This window comes from Cenococcum geophilum, assembly GCF_001692895.1.
Source record: "Cenococcum geophilum 1.58 unplaced genomic scaffold K441scaffold_33, whole genome shotgun sequence".
In the NCBI taxonomy this organism is placed as follows: domain Eukaryota; kingdom Fungi; phylum Ascomycota; class Dothideomycetes; order Gloniales; family Gloniaceae; genus Cenococcum; species Cenococcum geophilum.
In genome coordinates this window covers 1,434,359-1,446,467 of record NW_027137591.1, presented here as the reverse complement: position 1 = coordinate 1,446,467, position 12,109 = coordinate 1,434,359, and positions in this window count along the sequence as shown.

Sequence of the window (12,109 nt, the reverse complement as noted above, 5' to 3'; positions counted from 1 at the left end):
TAGTAGGAGAAACCCCCTTTATATAAGGAAAAGAAAAGGCAAAAGATGTCCTANAAGGACTAGTAGAAGAAGTAAGAGCTCTCCGTAAGGAGGTAGCTCCTACGAAAGAAACTTACGCAGAGAGGCTAAAGAAAGGCCTNACTTCTTNGTCCTCCCCACCCTCCTCCTNATNATCATTACCACCACCACCTTCTACCCCTTCTAGTAGGAGTTTTACTTCTACTAGAAGTAGGAAAAAGCAGCTATAAGAAAGAAAGCTAGTCCTAATTACAGACGAAAAGGACTAACCTTTAGATACCTTCTCTATACGGAATAAAGTCAACTAACTATTTGCATTAAAACTGCAAGTAGAAAAGCTAGTACTAGCGTCTATAGCTAGAACTAAAGGAAAATAAAATATTCTCCTTATGACTACGGAAGAGTATAATGCGGATTTCCTAGTTAAATATAAGGAAATCTGGCATAACTGCTTTACCTTTTAAAGAGAACAAAAACTNGAACCATGGGTTCAAATTATAGCCCATGGGGTTCCTACCNTACCTTTCCTAGGAGAAGGAGGCTCTAAGCTTCTAAAAGAAGAAATTGAGACCTTTAATCCTATAAGGATACAAGGACTACCTAGATGGATCTTATCTAGTGTAAAAAGACACGATCCANAGACCAGATTNGGCTCTATAGTTTTTACTATAGAGANCGAAGAAAAAAGACAAGAAATCCTTAAGNAAAAAGAGATATNAATTGCAGGTACAGCTACTAAGGTAGTAAAATACCTCGAAGTCTCTCCTACTACGCAGTGTACGAGCTGCCAAAAATTTGGCCATATAGGAGACAGGTGCTCTACTAGGGCCTGNAGATACTNTGCGGCTGNANATTTATCTAAAGACNATTCCTGTTCTACCTGTATAATAATAGGCAAGCCTTGCCAGCATACCACCCCTCTTTGCATTAATTGTAAAGAAAAACACTTTGCTAATAGTAAAGACTGCGAGACTCTTAAAGCTGCTAAACTAGTACGTGAAGAAGATTCTATGGAAGAATAAAAACAGATAGGATTCTAGAAGGAGGCAACTCCTACTAGGCTCTTAAAAAGATATTAGAGAGCAAAAGGACAGAAATAAATTGCAAAAGGACAGGAATAGGGGTTAGGATTTCTTACAGTCTTTCTTACCATTTTCTCATTCCCTAGTAGTTGTAGTATCTTAGTATTTTACTAGGAAACTATAAACTCCTAATTTAGGGGTTTATAAACTACTAGGACATAGCTACTAGTACATATTAAGCTGCCTAGAAAGGATTTATGTATATAGAACTATAGCGCCATAGCCTAAGGCTGCATGCGCAGTATTGTACGTAGTATAATACAATGGATAAAAAAAAATGCGACTAAGCTACGGACCATAATTGATAAGAATACTAAAAAATCAATTATAGAGTGCCTGCAAATTCTTATTAAAGACCTCCGGCACCTATAGCACGGCCTTAACGCTAAGCTTTAAATAGATAACTTCCTATATAACAAACTTATTACGGCCTACTAGGAAGTAGAGCCCTATAAGTACGCCTATTATAAGCCTATAGACACCTTAACTGGCCTTATTAATAATCTACGCTCCTTTATTATAATATATAAAGTCTTAAACCCACTAGGTAGCACTTAAGCCTTTACTACGGATATTTAATACCTATAAATAGACTTAGACGTCTACTTTACGGACCGCCGCTACCGCTAGCAGCACCTATACCAACTAAGTCCTACCTATAACCCCTATAGCAACTCCCGTATAAAAATATACCCCTATAGACGGACCAGCTAGAAGTGCTTTATGTGCGGTAAGGAAGGATATTAGTCTATAAGGNATANNTAGGAAGAANNTAANAAGTCTAGGAAGAGACTTAATAGACGTATTAGCTAGTTTATTTTAGAATATAAAGGAGAGGAAGTAGAAGAGCCCCCTAATAAGTTAATAGAAGCCCTTATAATTAACTTTAACNTANANNNNTANNAATANNAGACCNTANAGANATTNCTAACNACTTTNNGACCTTTTACGGANAGCTAAGCCTTTAATATTACGACCGTATTAGCCGACCGTTCCTTTATATACTTAGTTACGCCTAAAAACTATTTCGCAAGTACCCCTGTTACGGACACTATAGATTATAAGTAGGACCTATTTACATATATTACTACAGAACGCTATACCCCTAAGGAATTCTATAGTGTTATAATTGATATAGGTGCCTCTAAGAAGTCTACCGTAGGTTATGGATAATACCTTATATATAGGACCACTATAAATGATAATACGGATATTGATATTACGCAAACTGGGGCCGTAAACGTCTAATTTGGCATTGGCTTAACCATATTAATTGGATTAGTGGCAGTTAAGACCCTAATTAGCCTAGTTAACTTTTACGTAGTAAAAGCAGATACCCCTTTTCTACTCTATCTTGCAGACATAGATAGGTTATAAGTTTACTACAATAATATTACGGACACTATAATTGGCCCCATAACTGCCCTAGAAAGTAAGTATATCACCCTACCAATTATATAACGATTTAGACACCCGTTCCTTATATAGGGAGAGATATTACGGACCTATATTTAGGAATCTTTTAACTACAACCCATGCTACCTTACCAGTACTAAAATCTACCGCCTATACTACTATTTTAGCCACCTGTTAGCCAAAAAGCTATATAGAGTCCTTAAACGCTCTAGACACGACAATGTTAATAAGAAGGCAATTAACCACCTAACTAAATACTGCTCCTTTTACTAGAAATATAGACGTTCCCTAGGCTGATTTAAGTTTACTCTTTATAAAGACCTTAATTTTAACCACTTAGTGTACGTAAATATTATGTACATTAACGGCAGCCTAGTATTATATATAATTGACAAGGCAACCCGCTATTAAGCCGCCCGTTAGTTACAAAATATATCCATAAAATATACTTAGGACATTTTACGGACCTACTAGATTAACACATACGTTAGACCCCCTAAGTACATTACCCACGACACCGGTAGGAACTTCATTAGTAAGGAATTCTAGCAGTATACTACGGCCATAGCTATATTAACAAAAGCTGTTCTAGTTAAGGCGTATTAGTCCGTTAGGCTTATTAAGTAAGCTTACCTAGCCTTATAAAGAGCTTACTAGATCATTATAGATGAATATAAGGACATCTAAAAGGAACTAGCTCTACAGATGGCTATAAAAGCTGTTAATAACACCGCTAGCCCGGACGGACTAGTACCCACCTTTTTAGTCTACGGAGCCTACCTAAGGATAAGCAACCTAGGCCCTCCTGCCCCATCTATTACGGAATAAGCAGCTGTAATACAAAAGGTAATAGCTAAAATAGTTAAACTATAGGCTAAATAAGCAGTTAATAGCGTCCTATATTACCGTAACGGACTAGATATAACCTTAATTTATAACCTCCCGCTTAATTCTAAAGTCCTTATATAGCGTAAAAGCGGCAACTAGACGGGACCTTACTATTTACTAGCCGTAGAAAATGAAACGTGCTATATATAACTCCCTAGCGGACCAACTAGCTTTAGGAGCACGTCTATAAAACCCTACTTTTGGCCCGAAAATACCTATAACGTTAAGCTAGACGAACTAGAAGTAACCGTTAAACTAGATAAATTAGAAGCGACTGCCGAATTAGATGAACTAGAAGCACCCTTACCTACCCTAGAAGTCCCCTAGAAACCCACTAAACCTATTAAACCTACTATAAAGCGTGGCCGAGGACGCCCTTAAAAGCACCCTATAACTAAGAACCCCGTAATAGAGAATTACCTAACCTCCGCAGGAATATCTGTAAGGCAATCTCCGCCTACGGATATATTAGTTCTAGTATAGGAAACCCCTTTTACGGACTTATAACGCAAAGAGATTAACGGACTACTTAAGAAGGGCGTCTTTATAGTTATAACGGAGAAAGACGTCCCGTAAGGCGTCCGCATATTTAACTTACGCTTTATCGATAAAATTAAGCACCCTGGTACTGACAAAGCCTTTAAAAAGTTAAGGCTTATTATATAAGCTTATAACGACTAGGGAAAGGACTTAGTCCTTACGCAATTGCCTATAATTTAATAAGTTAGTTAACGGATTATACTTATACTTACGCCTAAACTATAGCAAACTAAGCCCGTAGCCCTATACTTACGGGACATCTTATAAGCCTATATACAGTCTAATACCTACCTAAGTAGGGACATCTTTATATGACTACCCCGCGAGCTTAACCTATAACCAAGAACAATTTTATAGGTTATAAAACCTCTTTATAGAGTACTAGAAGCCGGAAACCATTAGTTTAAGATATACTACCAGCACTACGTTAGTAAACTTAAAATAGAATAGTTAACCTATAACCCCTACCTCCTATATACCCTATTAAACGGCCTTAGTATTATTAGACTTTAAATAGATAATACCCTCTTTCTAGTAGACTAAACCTTTGCGGACGCTAAAGAAACTAAACTATAAAAGGTAAAGTTCTTAGTAAAGCTATAAGAGCAGTTAACTAAGCAGACTCCAATTAAGTTTAACGGAGGCTTAATTATATAAAAGGGTAATTTAATCTAGCTAACTTAGGAACGCTAAGCTTAAAACCTAAAGCCTATTATAGTAAAGCCTACGGACCTTACCAGTTCCTGCGAAGAGACCTATAAGACCGTAAATATAAAGGACTAATACGCTGTATAGCGTGCAAGAGGCGCCTATATAGCCACAGTCTGCTAACCCGAATCTGCCTATAACTTATCCTTTACGGCCCAGGCAGTAGATCCGTAAGAAGAAAATATTAAGCAGCTTAATAAGCGCATTTAATGGCAAATTAATAACGCGATAAAAGGACTTACTTTTATACCACTAGACCTAAATTCCCTTAGTATAATGGCATTTACGGACGCCTTCTTTGCTAATAATAAAGACCTATTATTATAAATCGGCTTTGTAATTATACTTACGGACCGTAATTAGGACGTAAATATACTGCACTAGTCTTTAATTAAGTGCAAATAAGTAACCCGTAGTGTACTAGCTTCTAAACTATATATACTAGCTTATAGCTTTAATATAGCAGCCGCAATTAAATTAACGGTCTAGAAGATCCTATAACTAGAGCAGTTACCTCTGGTTTTATGCACCGATTTAAAGTCCCTCTATAACTGCCTAGTTAAACTAGGTATAATATAAGAGAAGAGGCTTATAGTCGACCTAATGTGCTTACGTTAGGCCTATAAACGACGTGAAATTACGGAGGTTAAATGGATTAGCGGCGGAAATAACTTAGTAGACGCCATAACTAAGGTAAAGCCGTATTAAGCCCTTAAAACCCTAATTAATATAAATAGGCTTAACCTAAAAGTTATAAAATGGGTAGAACGGGACTAACGGAGTACCTATAGTACGCCTACGGCCCGTTAAAAGGCCGTACGGCTTATTATACGGCCTATTCTATGGACCGGTAGTTAAATTAACTAATTACGATTTTCTATCCCTGGGATAGAAAATCGCCATTAGCTCGCTTAGTACTAGCGCCTTAACGGCCCTCAAGATCTAACTTATGGCTCGTCTACGGCCCGTTAAAAGGCCGTACGGTTCATTTTACGGACCGTAAGTAGGACTTACGGCCAGCCTAGAGTACCGTTTGGAAGGCAGCCCAGAAGGCACCTTAGGAGGGATTTCTTATGTATTTCCTTACGTGTTTTATGGTTCTATTAAGGCAATTACAGAGGCTGTATATAAGTGGTTTCATTTTCCAAGTACCGCTAGTGTATAATTATAGCACCTAGTATACAAACGCGTATTTACGCGTTCGTGCATTACCTCAGCAAGCTTAGACGCGATTTTTTAGCTAGCATCGGAATAACCTACGCCATCTTCCGAATTGCAAAATCACATCTAAGAGGGTTTAGCGAGATTTGTTAAAATCCTAAGCAAAATCCGCAAAATAGAGATTGCGGATATCTAATTCATTTATTTATATAACGCGTTATTATTACTAAAAGTTTATATAGACATGTCTATGTGGCTAAGCGAGCACTATAGCAGCACCCCTGCATCTTAGCAACACCAACATCATTAATATTTACAAAATTAAGCCTTGCTTGCTTGCTTTCCATATTAGTCTCATTTGAGAGCTAATGCCTTATTTACTTAATTTCTAATAATTAATTATTGCTATTAATAACTTAACGACCTATACGCTCGTCTAAACCTTCGCGAATCGTCCGTAAAAACCTTAAAAACTTGACTAATGACGACACACTCGACGAGCTAAACTCCTTAGAGGTTACCTACTAGTCTCCCTTACCTTCCCCTACACCTTTAGGTGATACGCCGGCGTTACAGTCTCCATCCTCTATAATGGCGCCTCTCTCCGCGGCTTAACGCGAGACTTTAGCCGCTAAAAAAGCCAAAGAATGGCTCCAGTAACTACATAAGGAGGACCTAAGGATTAGAAGAGCTTAGGCAAAGGAGGTTAAGGACTAGGCAACTAACCAGAAAATAAGACTTCTTTAGGAACAGGAGGACCGTACCAAAATACTACGCGTTTAAAAAGAATAGGAAGATCAGGCAACTAAACTCCATATATTAAGCCTCGCTACAGTAATAGCAAGATCAGCTACAGCAGTATTATCCTTAACCCCAATTAATAAACTGGGTAAGTTGCTCCTATCTACAGCTAATATCCTAAATACCCTTCTCCCTAGCGTCCCAAATAAAGAGATACTTAAGGTATTTTAGGGTACTTTCTTGCCTAATAACCTCTCTCGCCTCTGGATACACTAGCTCTAGTCTAAGCCTCAGAATAATATCCTTATTATTAACAGCGTCCTTTCTATAAGACCAAAAGAAGGGATGATAAAAGACTACCTATCCGTTAAAGTATAGGTAGAGGGCTTCCTTAACTATATAATGATTTTAATCGTTATATATAAGAATCTTTCGGTAGATCTTATTCCCTAAATGCTTGCCTTCTATAATTAAGTTATCTGGCTATCTACTACCTACTAAATTACTCCCTTAATAACTATAGCCTTAGAGCACCACTCTATGGTTATTTAAAAGAACTAGTTAGAGCTAGCCAACTAGAAGATCTCTAGTAACTTCCTGGATATCTATTGCAATCCCAGTACTTATAAATCCGTATTTATCTCGAAACGCGCGCAAGTAAGCACTAATATCTTAAGAACCTATTACAGCTTTAATAAAGGGAAGTATAACCTAGGCAAGGATTACAAGTTCCTGTATACCTACAGCAAGTACGGTGGCCCGCATACTGTAAGAAATTATAAGTAGCAATTACTAGAGGAAAGTATTAATAAGGAAAAGGAAGAGGAGGAAGAGGATTTTATTAAGCTATACCTACACTCTACCGAAACTGTGCTCTACCCTTATAGTACGGGTAGGCCAAATACTATACCATCATTTCCAGTCTTTCTGCCCTCCTCTCCTCTATAGGACTCTCCCTCCCCCTTAATTATTTAAGCGTGGGGGCGTTATCTATCCCTATACCCTAGCAACCTCTAATACAATATTATCGGTATCTTAAAGTTCGGATACTAGATTAGGGCAAACCTAGAAATTAAGCTCCTCTCCTAGAAGAACTAAGCCTTAACAGCCGTAAATACGGTCCTAATCTTAGAGAAGATTAGCGCCAATCTAGATATAGATAGGATTACAATAGCAATATCTCCCGTTATATCCTTGCTGCTAGGTTTAGTACCTAAAGCGAATAAGGGATGGCGCTGTATTTATAACTTATCCTTACTATCTAGCCGATCTGTCAACGACTTAATCCCTATAGTATTCGCCACACTATAATATTTAACAGTTGATTAGGTTCTCTAATACGTTATATATATAGGCCATAATTACATAATTATTAAGAGGGACATTAAGGACGCCTTTCGGAACATCCCACTTTCTATTAAAGCTTAACGCCTTATAGGGTTCTCCTAGAAGGGTATAGTATATTTTAAACGTTGCCTCTCATTCGGCCTTCAAACTACACCCTTTTTATTTAATCTTTTTACGGAGGGATTCCACTAGATACTTATCCAACATATCCCAAACACCGCCTTAGAGTACTATCTAGATAACTTCATCTTTATACTCTCTAACGCTTCTATCCTCCCTTAATTGCTTAGTGTGTATAACTAATTGAGTAATAAATTAGGCATCCCATAAAACAAATTAAAGAATATTAAAGGCACTACGGCTGAAGTCCTAGGTTATATTATAGATACTCTAAAGTCTAAGCTGCGTCTTTCTCCTTTAAAATAGGCCACTATAATTAAGGAGATTAATAAAGCGTTAAGTGGTAGATCCCTAACGCTAGTTTAAAGTNAAAAACTGGCTANTANACTNGCTTAGAGCGCCNNNGTAATTAGGCTTAGGNNTTTATATAACCGCTCTATNTAGNAGTTTATCTCTACTTTTATAAAGGTAGGTAGTTATCCTTACTAACAGCTAATAGCTAAACTTTACCAAGACTTATTATAATAGAGGGATACTCTTACCCTTTTAAATAGTATCCTCTTCTTTAATAATACGGATCAAAAATAATTCTATCTCTTCTCAGACGTATCTGGGATTCTTAGTTATAGGGCCTTCTTCTTCCTTAAGAATTCTTAAGGGACAACATGGCCGCCCTATTCGGTATCTCTACCCTAAGACAATTCTTTAAGCTGCTACCCTAATATAAAACACCGCCTTACCCTAATTAATAAGCGGGAGGTCTAAGCAATTACGACCTTATTCTAGCTCTAGGCAACGCGGTAGGAGTATAGCTTAGTCTATATCTATACGGATAATATGGTAGCACTCTTAGAATTCTAAAATACGGTAGTAAAAGGACTGGGTAATTACCTGCTCTATAAGATCCTTTAACTGGCCGCAGCCTATAATATTATGCTCTATACGGAGTAGGTTTCCTCTACAGAAAACGGGCTAGCTAATACTCTATCTCGTTTTAATCGCGATAGGGTATTATTACTATACCCGCATTAGGATACTTCTAATTTACCGTTACTATACGCTTCTTTATTACATTTAATCTAACGCCGAAATAGGAGACCTGGTCCCTCTTAAAGACCCCCTACCTAATTTCTAAATTAAGGTAAAAGCCCCCTTAGAATGCTTCGGCCAACTATTATAGCACGGCCTCTCTAATAGAATGAGAGATTTATACCGTCCCGTAATTAAGAGTTAGGAGGGCTACTATAACCTTTATGGAGCGGTGAAGTACCTAGCGCCTCTCTACCACCTAGGAGAATAGATTACCTAACGGATCTTCGGCAATACTAGTCCAGGAATAAGCCGTATTAAGCCTGCTATAGTTAGAGCCTACGTCTCCGTAATTTAATCCCACTATATTAACGCTAATTATAACACCTCCATCTTTAATAATCCTATTATTAAGAGGATCCTAGACGGTGTAATATTTATAAATCCCTCTACTACGGCTAAAAGATTGCTAATTACCAAAGACATCCTCGCCTAATTGGTCACCCTAAATGCCTAATCCGTTAAGGATCTTAACTTTAACGCCGCCGTTACCACGGCCTTTGCGGGATTCCTTTATCTAGGCGAGATTACCTACACTAAGGCTCAGAAAGATAGCTACGCCTTCTCTACTATAAAATATACCAGAAACGATATAATACTGGCAGAGGACTATATAATATTATATCTAAAGCGTAGTAAAACGGACGTTAATTACTAAGGAGTTTTAATTATAATTGCCACTTTAGGGCAACCTAAATACGCAGTTCGAGCTATAAAACACCTATTTAAAAATAACCCCTAACCCGGAAACGCCCCTCTCTTTCGCTTTAAGAGATCAGCCTTTATAAGCTACGCGGTTAGGAATAAGCTAAAGTATAAAGTCGCCGCTCTTAGCCTTTACTCTAAGCTCTATAACGGACACTTATTTTAGAAAGGTGCTACTTAACACGCTTAAGATAACGGTTTTATAGACAGCCAAATACAGTAACTAGGCCGGTGGTCCTCACAAGCATTCCAGCTTTACTGTTTATTATCCCCAAAAAACCTATTCCGGCTGAGTATAAACTTCCAATATAAAACGCCAATACCGTTCTTATTATTACTCGCCCTAGATATAATAGGCAAAAATATTTAGGCACAACGGCGTACAGGAGTGCCTATTTTGGCACTCTAATACATTAACTTAAATCTCTCCTTTCCCCCCCTTTTTTATTTTTTATTTTTTCTTCCCTTTACTCTACCTTGTGTGGTACGGGCGCTGCGCTTCTAGGTCTATAGGTATTACGTTTAGTTAAGGTAGGGCAATCCCCTGCAAATAGCCTTGCGAATATACCCATTCTTAATTAATGCCTTTAAGCCCGTACCCACTAATTAAATTAATTAATCCTCTTTTCCGCAAGCGTGTAAATAATAGATGGACATATCTATGTAGCTAAGCAAGCACTGCAGCAGCACCCCTGCATCTCAGCAACACCAACATCATTAACATTCATAAAATTAAGCCTTGCTTGCTTGCTTTCCCTCCCACCCGCACCTTTTTCTTTAGTTGCATATTTTGGGCTTTATAAATAGATACTGCAGCGATATACTTACGCACGGGTCCATGGGCATTACGTTTAGTTAAGGCAGGGCAATCCCCTGCAAATGGCCTTGCGAATATACCCATTCTTAATTAATGCCTTTAAGCCCGTACCCACCAATCAGATTAATTAATCCTCTTCTCCGCAAGCGTGTAAATAATAGATATTATTTTTAAGACTTAGGGCTTCTAAATAGTATAAATTTTATAATACGGCTATTACTCAGTCCTGATATTAATTTCGTTAAAGTTAAAAAACGCGTTGTTAAAAGCCTAAGCACGTATTATATCTTATTAAATAGTCTGCCAATATTAATAAAACTATATAGATATGTAGACATCTACTACATAAAGCCATTGCAACACCTAGTAGGTGCTATAGTTAGGTCCTTCCTTGAAAATATCCTCCCTTAGCCCGGAGAGCCTCTGCTACTACTAGGGGGTAAGATTTGGGCAGAGCCTCGCGCAGAGCCTCGCGCAGAGCCTCGTGCGGAGCCTTAGTAGACCTTCGTGCAGACCTTCGTGCAGGCCTTCGTGCAGACCTTCGTGCAGGCGTGCAGACGTGTAGATGTGCAGATGTGCAGACGGTCGTACGGGCGATCAATTGCAGAGACGTTTGCAGAGACGATTGTATAGGCGTTCGTACGGGCGTTTGTACGGGCGTTTGTAGAACCTTCCTAGTATAATTAGTGCTGCGTGTTAGTAGAGCTTTGGGGCTCTATATAGGCTTCGAGCAGAGCTTCGAGCAGAGCTTTGAGAGAGCTTCGAGCAGCTTCGAGCAGAGCTTCGAGCAGAGCTTCGAGCAGAGATTCGAGCAGGGCTTCGAGCAGAGCTTCGAGCAGAGCTTTGTAGAACCTTCCTAGTATATTAGTGCTGCGTGTTAGTAGAGCTTTGGAGCTCTATATAGGGCTTCGAGCAGAGCCTCGAGTAGAGCTTCGAGTAGAGCTTCGAGCAGAGCCTCGAGCAGAGCCTCCGCAGAGCCTCGAGCAGAGCCTCCGCAGAGCCTTAGTAGAGCTCCGTGCAGAGCTCCGTGCAGGTCTCCCCATAAGCTTCGTTCTGCAGAGCTCTCGCAAAGCTCTACAGCTCTACACAGACGCGGAGCTTACAACTCTATTAGGGCCTACACCATAACCTGTAAAGGGCTGTAAAGTAAATAAATTAAATAGGTATATAGCAGATAGAATACCCACTGGTTGCGAAGAGGGCTGGTGGCGTAGGCGTAAGCGTGTTTACTACGCGCCTCAGTAGGGCAGTGGAATTGGAGCCTCTGCGGCAACGAACTCCTCTTAATATTGCGCGTATATAAGGAGCTAAAGATCTCATAACTTATAGAGTAGGCTTTTCTCTATAATTTGGTGTGATTTTTATGTCAATAGGTATTGTAGGAGGGTAGATTAATTTCGTTAAAGTTAATGAGGTTTTCTCATATAAACGGTGTTTAGGTTTTCCTACAAATCTCGCCAAAGTCCCTCAGACTAAG